Genomic DNA, 15652 nt, shown 5'->3' with positions numbered 1-15652 from the left:
AAGGAAACAAGACATACAGAGGCCAGAAATCCGTGACCTGGGACAGGCGCAAAAATGTGGCTGGATTAAAGTACTTAGGCGTGCTCAAACCCTCTTCCCCCTTTAAAGTCTGGCCACTGTGGAAAAATATTACACAATTAAACACAACTAAAAATCAATTTCTAGTATGTACTGATCGACCTAACAGATAGGCAACCCTTTGTCATCAATAAATACTTGGTAAACGATTGTCCAGTCCAATGTACTAATGACACTGAATAAGCTACATAAAACAGTGTCCTTTTTTAATCCCACCCCCAAAAAAAATTAAGAATTGAAATTTCACCTAAAAGCACCTTATTAACAATGTCGTGTCACGGTTTTAAATGTGCACTTGAAGTTCCAGACCGAAAGAGTTCGATTTATATTAAAAATGTCGAAGATTTTTGTTGCTTATTTAATACCACCGCAATAAATAAGTAAATAAATAAATAAATAACATTACGGTTGGCATCATGCTGTCCTATAAATGTATCGTTCGATATGATAGTGTACCAATAGGTGCCATGCCACAAAACACAGACCCTTGGGACCGGGATTATTTTTATTATTTTTTTTCTCTAAAAATATCATTAAATCATTTGGTTTCTAGATTTGAGTTATTATGTGTGTTCTCTGACATGTCCGCTTGCTATTTAATGCTGTTTATACTATGCCTAGTTTTCAGATATATACTTTTCTGAAAAGTTTCATATATTAAATACAATTATCTGATTGTTTTGACAAAATATTTGATCCTTGGTTTCGGTTTAATAAAATGCAGGCAAATCCTGATAAATTTCAAGTACTTGCAGTGGGGACAAATTTGAGGAAAGTCCCTCCATCAAAGTTCAAAACTCAGTCCTCACTGAACAGTAGTATACATGATGGGTTCAGATCGCATTTCTCGGGTGGTGCAGGGAGGTGCACCTCAATGCGCATGCACATGACATCACATTCGGTAGCCAAGGACCAGAAGTGACCCCTGTTGACCACTGAGCATTCTGGACAATGACCATTCTGACCCTTCTGACCCTTTTGACCCTTACCACCCCACGCTATCATGTATTAGTTCGACGCGGACGAGTTCAAAACGGACCCGCGTCCTCATTAGCGTCGTCCTATGGATTGGAATTGTTCATTACATAAAACCACTCATTCATTAGCGTCTTCCTATAGATTTAAATGTGTTAATTGCGACCAATGAAATTCAAACGTGCGAGATCCAGTCGCGTGCGGTCGCGGGGAGGATAAACACTCCGGACGAAATCGTCATTCTCTTGCGGACTTTCAGAAGAGAAAAGGTAAGAATATTTACCTCGAAGTTAGCTATTGGCGCATGGTTTCCTCCGGGGTTTGGGTTCATTGTAGTGTTTGTTTGTGTTGAACCAAACCTCGAAGTAAGTTTGCATACTTGCAACCAGGGACCCTCGTGGGTAAGGTTCAGTATTGACGTTTTTTGTTTTCTGTTGTAGAATGAATTCCCAAAAGAGACTCAGCCTGACTAAAAACTACGTGAAACTGGTGAAAACAACACCTACCGAAAAAGTGATACCGTATCTCGTTAGAAAGTGATATCTTATCCGAAGAAATGAGCGAATACATCGTGAATCAACCGACCAGAGCGGCGAGGGCGAGAACCTTACTGGAACTCCTGCCCAGAAGAGGACCCAAGGCTTTTGATGTATTTTGCCAGACCTTAATGGAACTGAAAAGGGACGATCTGGTGAGCGTGTTGGCCCACCCAGAAGAAGACATGGAAATATGTTATCCGCAGTATTTAAAATTCAATTTAGATGGAGGCGTTCACCTCGAAGTGGACGGTGGAATCGTTCAACTGATCCAAGATCCGTTGACAATGAACTTTCCCCTCGGTCGGTGGAAGGTGTTGGAAAATAACGTAAATGAAATTTCCAGTGTAGTGGAATGTATAAAGAACAATCGATTTGGTTACATAAGCGAACATTTAAGGGGTGGGGGGGGGGGGTAAACGTCTACGTCACGACCGGAAACGATAGTTGGTGTATGGATATGAGACGTTACTGGATATCATCCGACAACCTGAGACACCCTAGTGAGCATGGAATCAGTTTGACATTCGAACACTATGATACATTGTTGGACGTGATGAAAGTCAATTCCGGACCTAGTTCCGGGTTTAAAGAAGACACTTCCGTGTTATATGACACATCAAAACGTAGAAGTTGCCGTTTATTGTTTTTTGTCGTCCAGGGTCCTTGACACGTGCGTCATGGGTCGTCCTGCACACCTGTGTATGAGGTAAAATATACAATGTTGTCCACACACGATAGAATCTTCTTCTTGTACTCGAACTGCGTTGTACGCCCAACTACTGCAATGTTTGTACATAAAATTCAGGTAGGCGTGTTGAAAGGGTGGTCTTACTGTTGGGTCGTAGTATTCTCCTCTCGAATTGGCGTCTTCGTATACGACTACAAAGTGTGTGCCGGGGAGATTATCCAGATCTGTGTTTCCAACTAAAGCAAAGGGAACGTTTATGTCTCTGGGGAATCTGTTCCTCGCATACATCCCTTCAAATACGTGTTTGGTGACCGGGTGCTTTTTCACTATGGCGTCAATGTCTGTCGTGTTCATCATGCACTGTTTTACGTTCTTAATACAGCTACACGATCTTTGTTCCGAAATCCTCTCTATACAGTTTCATTTATAAGTGTCACATCTGTTTTATTGGCTTTTTTCTTTCCTCCAGCTGGTCTACCACGAGACCAATCGATCCAGGATGAAACTCAAAACGTTCCCAAAGGATACTTCGATGACCACTTCATCCCCTTTGCCCATCCCTTTACCAGCATCATAGGAGGACCCACCGGAAGTGGAAAAACGATGTTTGTACGCCGATTCGTTCAAAACGTAAAGCACATGATGATGCCTAGACCCGATCGGATAACGTGGTGCTACGACGTGTACCAGACCATTTATGGAACCATGCAGGATGTCGACTTTGTACAAAGACTCCCCGACCTTGACACCTTGGATCCCAGAGAGAAATATTTGCTTATTCTAGACAATATGATGAATTCGGTCACCGAATCTATCTTGCATCTCTTCACGAAATATTCTCACTATAAAAATATAGGTGTTATGTTGCTGGTTCAGAATCTGTTCAACAAAACCAAGTATCACAGAACCATCAGTCTGAATGCTCATTACCTGGTTCTTTTTAAAAATCATAGAGACGTATCACAGGCCATGACCATGGCCCAACAAATGTTCCCCAATAAGACAAAATACTTTGTGAAATCGTACGAGTATGCCACTGCCAAACCCCACGGATATTTATTGATCGAAATGAAACAGGACACTCTAGACAACTTGAGATTGAGAAGCAACATTTTCCCATGGGAATTTCAGGATGTGTTCTTAGATAAGGAAAAGTATAAATAGAGATGAAAAAGGATATGTGGACACTTCTTGGTTGACTCGCAAATGAGATGGACGCACCCGGAGCAATAAAGATTTGCAAGATAGTTCCCTGTCGAGGGATTCATTTAGAAGAGATCACAAGTCGTGGTGCCATACACGTGCAATGGACGACAGGTAGGGTACATTGCAAATCAAAGAATGAACTGACAAAAGAAAATGAGACCCCAAAAGACCTCGTGGTAGCCCAGCTGGAGGAATGAAAAAAGCCAATAAAACAGATGTGACACTTATAAATGAAACTGTATAGAGAAGATTTCGGAACAAAGATCGTGAAGCTGTATTAAAAACGTAAAACGTACAACGTCAGAATATCAAATACAAGTGGAAACCAGAGCGGAGCACCGTGCATCCTCGCATAAGAATCGATGACCTTAATAAATCAAGAAAGTTGCAAAAAATGAGAGGATGTTTCATCAAAAATAGCAGAAGCTATACGGGATATACAATGAACACCACCAGAAGTCATGTAAAACCAAGGAGCAAAAATAAAGTGCAGTCTTCACCAGACATAAACGTTCCCTTTGCTTTAGTGGGAAAAACGGATCCGGATAATCTCCCCGGCACACACTGGGTAGCCATATACGTAGACGCCAATTCGAGAGGAGAATACTACGACCCGACGGGAAGACCATCCTTTCAACACGCCTACCTGAATTTTATGAACAAACATTGCAGTAGTTGGACGTACAACGCAGTTCGAGTACAAAAAGAAGATTCTATCGCGTGTGGACAACATCGTATATTTTACCTCATACACAAATGTGCAGGACGACCCATGACGCACGTAACCAGGACCCTGGACGACCCCGAAGAAGCTACAGATATAGTTGTCGATTTTGTCAATAAAGTATCGAAAATGTATCATGGCGTTTTTATTCATAAAACCCGAGACGAAAATAATACATTTACTCATAACATTACAACAATCCATCCGGATTACATTCAAATCAACACACGACATCTTCTACGTTTTGATGTGTCATATAACACGGAAGTGTCTCCTTTAAACCCGGAACTAGGTCCGGAATGATTTTCATCACGTCCAACAATGTATCATAGTGTTCGAATGTCAAACTGATTCCATGCTCACTGGGGTGTCTCAGGTTGTCGGGTGATATCCAGTAACGTCTCATATCCATACACCAACTATCGTTTCCGGTCGTGACGTAGACGTTTGCCCCTAAATGTTCGCTCATGTAACCTAATCGATTGTTCTTTATACATTCCACTACACTGAAAATTTCATCTACGTTATTTTCCAACACCTTCCACCGATCGAGGGGAAAGTTCATTGACAACGGATCTTGGATCAGTTGAACGATTCCACCGTCCACTTCGAGGTGAACGCCTCCATCTAAATTGAATTTTAAATACTGCGGATAACATATTTCCATGTCTTCTTCTGGGTGGGCCAACACGCTCACCAGATCGTCCTTTTTCAGTTCCATTAAGGTCTGGCAAAAAACATCAAAAGCCTTGGAAGCTCATTTCTTCGGATAAGATATCACTTTCTAACGAGATACGGTATCACTTTTTCGGTAGATGTTGTTTTCACCAGTTTCACGTAGTTTTAGTCAGGCTGAGTCTCTTTTGAGAATTCATTCTACAACAGAAAACTAAAAAACGTCAATACTGAACCTTACCCACGAGGGTCCCTGGTTGCAAGTATGCAAACTTACTTCGAGGCTTGGTTCAACACAAACAAACACTACAATGAACCCAAACCCCGGAGGAAACCATGCGCCAAAAGCTAACTTCGAGGTTAACATTCTTACATTTTCTCTTCTGAAAGTCTGCAAGAGAATGACGATTTCGAAAATGCCCGGAGTGTTTATCCTCCCCGCGACCGCACGCGATTGGATCTCACACGTTTGAAATCCATTGGTCGCAATTAACACATTTGAATTTCATTGGTCGTAATTAACACATTTAAATCTATAGGACGACGCTAATGAAAGAATGTTTTTTATATAATTAACGATTCCAATCCATAGGACGACGCTAATGAGGAGGCGGGTCCCGTTTTGAACTCGTCCGCGTCGGACTAATACACTATAGCGTGGGTGATAAGGGTCAAAAGGGTCAGAAGGGTCAGTGGTCAGTGGTAAATGGTCACTTCGGGTCACACCCAAAGATCACTTCCTGTCCTCGACCACCGGATGTCACGCCATGCGCATGCGCATTGGGGCGCACCTTCCGAGAAATGCGACCTGAACCCATCATGTATACTACTCTGAACATATATTAATTATTTTTATATTCGGTCAAAAATTCCTTGGAGCTTGTGTTTGTATGACATGCCGAATGAGAATAAAGTTTTCTTATGTTATCGTATCAGTTGGCATATACCCTTTTTTTTATAATATCATACACATCTTGATGTTGGGATAACAGACAATTCGATATGAAGAAGCGAAAAGGATTCATGGGTTATACTTATGCCATACATATAATTCATTACAAGTATAATAAATAGAAAACAGTGCACAGAAAAACAATTTTAAAAACAAAACAAACAAAACGAAACGAAAACAAAACATGGATTAAGAAACAAGTCTCGGAAACTCAATTTTATCATTGCTTTACCACGGGCTCGCCATTTTTGTCGCATTGTTTTATACCGAGCGATAGCCATGGGTTAAATAACGACCAGTGCATATCCGACCTTTATTTGAATATGCTTTAGAAGTCTGGAATAATTGTGGGATAGTAAACACTCAAAAGCTAGAAACTTTACATCTCGAAGTTGCTAGAATATAATAACTGGCTTACCGATATTCACCAAATCTGGGCAAGTATATCGCGAAACTGGATGGAAAAAACTAGAAGATCGATGAAAACGTAAGAAATTAAATTTATTTCATAAAATATATTATAAAATGGCTCCAGATTATTTACATGATCTAACTCCACCGACCATTTAATCTACTACAGAATGTCCGCTTTGGAATGTTGAAGATATCATTGCTCTACTCTGTAGGTTATCGGTTACTGGTGAATTCTTTTTTTTCATCAACAAAAGTCGAGTGGAATAAACTAGACGGAGCATTAAAAGAGATTCAATCACCCAAAAATTTAAATCGTGTTTACTGAACACCAGTGATAAATTAACCGTTCCTAAACATTTTTGCTAGGACCCGAGAAATTTAAAATAAATTGATAACTCAACTTCGTCATTCTTCGTCCTTTCTAAACTTTGATTTGTATAAAGTTAATATTATATAAAGTATTCTGTGCCTATTTGGTCTTATATACGAGCCTGCTCACCATTACTTTTTGTATGCCATCTTTATAACAGTGAAAAAAACCAAACTTATGAGCGACCTACAGTGGGTTCTTGAATTTTGCAATATAGATTTATATCTACTTTTTGGTCTTGCAGAAAATCTATCAGAAAAAAACAACATCAGGTTGTGTTGGACCGTGTATATTTCTTCGTTAAATGCACTAAAAGATTCCTTATTTCTTAAGCTGAATTAGTACGCATCACCTAATGTTATATTTTAACTGTCCCGCCTTTACTTTGTTAAACTTAAATAACACTATTAAATTCGTATACCTATACTTTATTGTAATTATTATAATTTCAGGAGAAGACTTCAAAAGTATGTTATTTTACTTGTGTTTGATCCATTTTGTTTATTTCTATTAAAATATGTTTTAACTAAACTATGGAGTTTCCTTGATTTATTTCAATTCTAATAAGATTAGTTCCTTCATAATTTTGAAAAAAAACACATCCTACGCGTTGCACGAATTTTGGTCATGTGATTATCACTTTTTTACCATGACTGTGGTCTTAAGAGCTTTGAAGGACGTCATGTTGGAATGTTATGGGACATGTACATAGAGGGAAAATCTGTTCATACTCATCGTGTCCATATATGCTTCATAAATCTTTCATGTGCATTTATACTAAATTATTTATTCTGTTTGATTGAAAAGCTAGATGGACGCAGTTATCCGGTCATTTAATAATGTAACCATGTACAGAGTAATCAAGGGAACCAAGGTTATAGCGGTAATCAAAAGAATGTAATCCTGGGACAAAGACCAGACATGGAAAACAGACATACACAACAAAGAACATAAAGTAACTAAAATCATACATACAAAGTAACAAAAGTAAATGAGCAACTCGGACTCCACCAAAAACTGGGAGCATGGACCAGATGCACCGGTAGGGTAAGCGTCCTCTGCTTTTCTAGAATTACCCGCCGAGTTGCTCATAAAAAGTCAAGTCCGGGGTAGACAAACGAGGGAAGGAAAACTATGATCCGTTGAATAAATCAGTTTTCATGGTGCTGATGGATACACCATAACGATCCACGAGTTCATGATAATGGCCATAAAACTTCTGTAGTGATGTCTTTAATCTTGTAGCAACATAACTCTGTTCCAGAAGCCTATTTGTTAGAGTTCTAGCGCGATACAACAAGTCTGCGTAGTTTCGGCAAGCTCTGGCATAACGTATGAGTTGTGATGTGAACACTCCATACGCAGGATCCGGAGGGATGTTGCCACAGATGAAAGGAAAGTTGACAATTCTGAATGAAAAGTCATCACGTTTGTCGTAAAGTTTGGTCAATATGATTATTTTCAAAATGTTTTGATAACGTTTTTAAAACATTTTACCGTTTACGTTTGAAAAAAGGTTTTCAGAACTGCTTATTGAAATTTTTTGAAATGTTTAAAATACATGTCACTATAATGGTTTTGGATCTATTTTTTAAACATTATTTGGATATGTTATAAAGATGTTTCTTATATGTTACGAACAAATATTTTCTTGTGATGTTTCCATTATGTTCCTTTGAAACAGGTTAAAACATCCCCAGATATGGTTTTAATACGGTTTTCTGAAATGTTCAATAAATAGTTGTAGAAATGTAAGAAAATACATTTTAATATATTATCTTTTATAAAAACGTTTTAAAACGAATTTAGAAAATGTTTCTAAACTATTTTAAATTACATATTAAAAAAAAACAATTTTCTCATGAATATCAAATATAGAATAAAAAATAAATAGGCCATGAAATTAAAATTCTGATTATCTAGCACTTTAAGACAAAAAAAGTCTGTATATAATTACATCATTATTTAAAAAATTTATAAATAACCGTACAAGGATACATGTATTATACAATGCATTATACATGGACATGTAATACTAGTCTTCTTAATTTGTCATGCATATTTGATTTACAATTATTTCATTCCAGTTTACTGTTCCTTGTCTTTTAAAAAACCAACATCGATGATATGTAGATGATGGCATCTCCATAGAAATAATAAGATAATAGTGTAAATAGTGTGTATAAATAGGTATATTTTGAGCGTCACAAAGAACGTCCTATATACATGTATTAACCCGGTAAATAGTCTTGCCAATGTTTACATTCAAACTTTACGTTAATTCCTGAACAAACTTGGTACTTTTAAGGTATGTGTCAAAGAGAACAACTATTTCCTGAATGAAAAAAGGCGTTTGTTGTCAACAGTTTACAATCATTTTAAGTGTGTATTTTCCAGCAGTTTTGCATTGTAGATGTATTTTTAAACCATTTTTCATCGTTACGATAGTTGTATGAATATTGTGATTATGAGCAATTAGGCTGATATTTGGCATTAAATCTGACTAGGACATTTGAAACTTTGCAAGTTATTTTTCGAATTTATAACATTACTTCATGTGCTGCATGTATGGAAAGCCAAATTGACAGAACGTCGAAACATTTACACTACACATATTGTCATAAATGGGTTCTTGGTTTTGAATATTATGGTTTTTTGCATATCTATGTTAGTAAATTTTTTTTTTTTTTTGTTTTGTTTTGTTTTGTTTATTGACTTTTACCCTCTCCGGGGGGTTGGGTTTGGATCGAGTTAATTAAGTTCACAGTTTTGATTATATAATACTTCTCATTTTTAATTTATTTTTTATAAGAAATACACATGATCTCTCTCTTTTGCAGGAAATAAGGATTACAAAAGAAGTTCATACCTAAAGATTTAATGTTCCCAATAAACCAAGACGATTAATTGTTTTCCAGGCAAGTTTTATAGAGTGATGAGAATCTAATTGGACCATGACAAGTGATCATGGCATTTGTAAGTCTTTTAGTGTATCTGTTCATTCATTTGACCGCAATATGCAATCATTGTTTTACATACATCAGTAGCAGATCGATCCAGAAACTCCGAAAAGGTGGGGAAATATGGCGTTTGAGGGGATCACTATTGGTAGTACCATTGATTTTCTATAAAATCAAATTATTTCTTTCAAAGATGAGGGGGACCCTTGGCTCCTCTTGGATCCACCTATGTTTTTGTTGAACTTCAATAAAGTTTTAATTATAGAACACCCGAATGGAGTTTGGGTCCATGTATATCCACTCCCTGTTTGAAGAGGACAATACATTTGAAAGGTGTACATAGCTCTGCTCCCCTTAATTTCAGCTTAAAATCTCAATTCATGGTTTTTCAAAGTGCAAATAAAATCTTGATACAAAACAGCATGTTTTAATCTAGCAGACAATATTATTGCCATGATTGACAATAACCTGTTGCAAAAAAAAATCAAGTAATATGTAATTGATGGTATGTATAATCTTTTCCATTAGTTTTATTTATAACTACTGTAGATTTGTATATCGTGACTATACCATTAATCATCTTTTTTTTAGGAAACCAAAGAACGGAAATGGATGCTGCTTGAGATGCCTAAAGATGAATAAGTGAACTGACAAAGCCTATCTTGGACATTTCGTTTAGTTTGTTGCTACATCAACAAAATATAGAGAACTCTACAAATTTTCTATCTCATGTTAAACCTGTTGTATGTGCATGCGATTTTTGCATTAAAATATTCATAATTTAGTTTGTTTAAAAAAATGTCATTGAAAAACATTATTATAATATTATGGTGAATGGTTGTTGAAAACGTTATTATAACATTTCTACAAACATACATTTTTACGTTTTAAAAATATTTCTAAAAAAAAATTTCAGTCTTTTTAAGGAAACGTTTCTAAAACATTTCTATTACGTGTGTGTGCTAGCTTGGTTACCATGTTTGCCATCTTTACAGTTGTTATTCTTATTGTTGATCAATTAAATACGTGATCTACGAATGTTATTCATATTTTAAAAGATTAGTTGGTAGTGTATCAACTAATCATAATGGTAGTGATATCGATGACGCAATGACTTGATGACTTGACAGTAGGTCTCTGATGACGTACATGTAGTTGATTTTGGGAGAATTTAGGGTATTGTTTAATTTATTTTTTATGGTTTTATTCATGGGAGAAACTGATTCTACTCATTTCTTTCGGGAATTAAAGGATTTTTCCACTCTCGATAGTTAAGTTTTAGATTTTAGATTTTAATCCACTCGCTAAAACTCGTGGTTTAAAATCTGAACTTTAATATCGAGAGTGAAGCAATCCTGTAATCCCCTCGAGACTAAAGGAGAATTTATATTTCTCCCATTCTAAGCCGGTGATTAAAAAAGCACGTGATTTTGTAACCACCGGGCGGTGATCAAATTTCTGCGCGAGTTTTCATACCATTTTATATTTCCCAGTTATCTACAAAGTCCACCGAAGAAGCGAGTGAAATAAATCTTTTAATCCGCTCGAGACTGACGGAGAATCTGTATTTAACCCACCTTTCATTTTGAAATGCCTGTACCAAGTCAGGACCATTGTGTTGTTTTTCCAACTTTCCAGTTTTTGTCCTGATATTGCTATTAATTATACATATTTTCCTTTAGATTATTCCTTCTGACTACTGATTTTATCAGTTCGGTATTGTGTTATTACTCTTCATTGAATACACTAGTTAATTAATTCAAGAGTAATCAAGGGAACCAAGTTTATAGCGGTAATCAAAAGAATGTTATCCAAGGACAAAGACCAGAAATGAAAAATAGACATACACAACAAAGAACATAAAGTAATTAAACTCATACATACAAAGTAACAAAAGCAAATGAGCAACTCGGACTCCACTACAAATTCATGAAATATGTACATAGATAGTAAAGTTTATACAAATCGTAAATTAGATCATAATCAGTTGGCTTTTTTGATTGGCCAAAGTCATCAACACCAGCATACGTATGGAAATAAACTTCATGTACATTCATCCTTTAAACCCAATCAAACTTGAGGTTAGCAAGACATTAAGAAGAGATACCAATATTAGACCAATTCTGTTATTACAATTAATGTACATGATTGTGATTGGCAAACTAAGTGCATAATACTAGAATAAATCGATGATAAGCAACGCACGATGAACAACTATTAAAACCATTAATACACAAAAGAAAAGAATAAAGAAATGAGAGAAATATTCCCGTTTCATAACCCTATTAAAATTCATAAGCTTTATACAATACTGAAGTATAGAAATAATGAATATCACAAATCCGGCCGTATCTTGTTGTAACCTAGAATAGTTTATGCAAGCAATTTCAACTGATCATAAGAACTCGAATCACAAAAAAAAACATAAAAAGAGAGAAGAAAATGACTCGAATCACACACACACACACACACACACACACACACACACAGAGAGAGAGAGAAAGAGAGAGAGAGAGAGAGAGAGAGAGAGAGAGAGGAAATTGATTACCTTTTATTGCATTCTTCTTTTTAAGTTGCTAGTGTTAGAGACTTCTTGCACTCGTATTTTCAGAACTTTATATTCGCATATGATTTGCATTTTAAATATATTACTGCTCCACGTTATGCTGCAGACCTGTGCCGTGTCTACCGCCATAGGGTCATAGTTCGTACTTCATACGAGATAAAATGTACCCCTTAAATATCATACACGTGTGATCTACGTGTGTTTTTGCATGTATGAGAACGGAAAGTTTACATGAAATGATCGGTTAGCATTGAATATTATCTAGTTTCCTATTCAGGCACAGGGGTTCTTTAAAATATTATATAGGTCACATACATTTAATTTAGTAGGGCCTTGGTATCTATAATATTCATGCCAGTTGTTTAATCTGGTTCCTAATCTGGTTTTCCCTGGTCAATATCATAAGCGACCCAAAGATCGCTAAAATGTACCCCTTTAAAAAAATTCATACACATGTCTCTGTGTGTTTTTGCTTGTGTGAGAACGGGAAGTTAAGATTAAACGATAAAATGATCGATTATCATTGCATTTATGTAATTTTAGCAAGTTTCAGATTTTTACACAGAGGCTCGTTACAATTGGCTATACAGGTTATATACATTATCAGGGCCCCGATATCTCTCTCTCTCTCTCTCTCTCTCTCTCTCTCTCTCTCTCTCTCTCTCTCTATATATATATATATATATATATATATATAGCCATTGTCAGTTGTTTAATCTGATTCCTGGTAACCAGTTGTTTTGTATGAAATCACCCGGGTAATCGGTTACGAAAGAGTAATCATATCAATGGAACCAAGATTCTAGCGGAAGTCACCCGATTTTAGAGCCTATTGCATTCGTGCCATTTCGGATGTTGAAAGTAGGCTAAAATCAGTGGCAGAGAATACTTGACGATTAGCGACTTTGAAAACTTCAATCTTTGATTTCACTTAGTTGTCCTGTGTTCAGGTAGAAGGAATATCATACAGTCCGGACATATTAAAAGAAGTTTAAAATGTTGCAATTGGAGTAAATAAAAATACACACAAAAGTCCGTAGTTCTGAAGAGGGTTGTAAAACCAAGACAAAATTCCATTTTCTGAGGAAAAAGAACTTAATATTTTAAACTTATTTTCATTCTTTTCTGACGTACAGTGTGGTGTATCATTTTATTACTTGAATAAAGTGATTGACAGGCATGCTCATTGCCAAAACTCGGCATTAGGTTATTTTAGGAAACATCTACTTCTAGATCCAGGAATCTGTTAACGTGCTGATAAATGGATTCAAAGAGTTATCAAAGGAACCAAGCGTTAATCAAAAGAATGCAATCCAGGGACAAAGACCAGACATGGAAAACAGATATACACAACAAATAAAACATTAAGTAACTAAAATAATACATACAAATTAACAAAAAAAAAACTGGGAGCATGAACCAGATGCACCGGTAGGGTAAGCGTTCGTTGCTTTTCCAGAGACACCCGCCGAGCTGTTCATAAAAAGTTATCTTCGAGGTAGTCGAAAGAGATTAGGAAAACTATGGCACGTTGAACAAATCCGTTTTCATGGCGCAGATGGATACATCGTAACGATTCACGAGTTCATGATGACGACCATAAAACTTCTTTAGTGATGACTTCAATCTTGTAGCAACATAACCCTGTTCCAGAAGCCTACTTGTTTGAAGTCTAGCGCGATACAAAAAGTCTGCGTAGTTTCGACAATCTCTGGCAGAACGTTGTGATATGAACACTCCATACGCAGGTTCTGAATGGATGTTGCCACAGATGAAAGGAAATTTGACAATGTTGAATTAAACATTGAAACATAAAAACGATCAGTACCTCTTTGTTTCCATACATAGAACTATTTCATGGAAACTTTATTCTATACTAAAAACGTAAGTATCAAATTACTATTACCGGTATTCAACTGTTTTTTAAGCCAAGTTTGCTACATATCATTTTCATATTTCGAGTTAAAGCCTCCAAATATTATGTCATCACTTCTAAACCTTTCAGGTGCTTAAATTTCCAAATAGTTACTATAAGTTTAGAAGTTGTTTCTTGTCGAGCTTAAACATACATAGTACAACGTATGCAATGTTGTCGAAACTTCAAACAAGTTTTAAAAAGTATGTATAATTTGGTAAAATATCCTTATCATGAAAAACATGTAAAAAAACTACGATAATTTCCTGTTAGACAACAATTTCCTTCGCTTAGGCCCTACCGTTCATTGTCAATTGAATTATTGGAATTCCTGTGGGACAAATTGTGCAACACTTATTGTGGATCTCTTTCTGTATTGTTACGAATAACAATTTATGGCAAGAAAGACCCTTTCAAACATTTAGTAGAAAAGTTTAATAACACCACCAGATATTGGAACGATATTTTGGCTCATAACAACGACGACTATGATACTATGTATACTGCAGAACATTCTTTGAATAAAACATATACCGATAATAACAATAATATCAATTATTGTAAACGTATTATTAAAATGCTCAAATTTATCATACAACATCCTTTTGTTTTGTTTAGAGTCGGAAACATCATGGGAAATCATCGCCTTACACTTGCGGTTGTTATGTACGCTTACTCAGTTTCTGGGCATTTCGGTGAGATGCGCGTTTTTTGGCATATATTAAAGCGGTAATTCATTGCAAATTTCACTCTACAAGTTGACGTACTCCCAAACAGTTAGAATGGGGAAAAGATCTCGGCCCTACGTCGGGTCTGGGAGTAGGCCAGAGCGTCAACACAACAGCTCAGTCGCTAGTGGGACATACTCTGACCGAGTTGTTCGGTCAGGTATCCCAAAGGCTGGGCTCCGCCACCAACACCAGTCGGTTCTACTTACCCACTAATATCGACCGTGAGAGGCCTGTATTGTTATTCAAGGTCGTTAAAAACCCAAACAGTTAGAGTTGGGAAACGCTCTCGGACCCACGTGGGCAACAGAGCAACACAGACGCTAGTAGGACACACTCGGACTGAGTTCTTCGGTCAAGTATCGCAAAAGCTGGGCTTCGCTACCTCCAACTACTAACAGACATCTACTAAGGGGCGGTCGTGCTAGATCCGTAATGATAGTCAAGACCGTAAAAACAACCAATCAAATTGTACATTTGGTTCACGTCTTTCCGAGTTGACCATCGGGATGACAAGATCGAGATGATTAATAGACCGAAGTAACAAACGTAGAAGACTTGGGAAGTCCAGAAGTAGTAGTTTTCGACACTGAAGTTTAGAAATTCCTGTTTAATTCTGAACCTTGTGGTTCAAAGCAAGCATTTTTTTCAAGAAGCTCAAAATTAGGATAGTTGCAAGCTACCGGGTTGCTAGTAATCAAAAGAATGCAATACATGGACAAAGACCAGAAATGGAAAACAGACATACAAAACAAAGAACATAAAGTAACTAAAATCATACATACAAAGTAACAAAGGTAAATGAGCAACTCGGACTTGCGATTAAAAAATTGAAACTGGCCAGTAGGGTCAAAGGCTGTGC

This window comes from Perna viridis, chromosome 8, assembly GCF_037379345.1.
Source record: "Perna viridis isolate PV_CMFRI_1.1 ecotype Kerala chromosome 8, ASM3737934v1, whole genome shotgun sequence".
Taxonomy (NCBI): domain Eukaryota; kingdom Metazoa; phylum Mollusca; class Bivalvia; order Mytilida; family Mytilidae; genus Perna; species Perna viridis.
The sequence above is the reverse complement of the archived record's forward strand: the minus strand, read 5'-3'. Positions refer to the sequence as shown.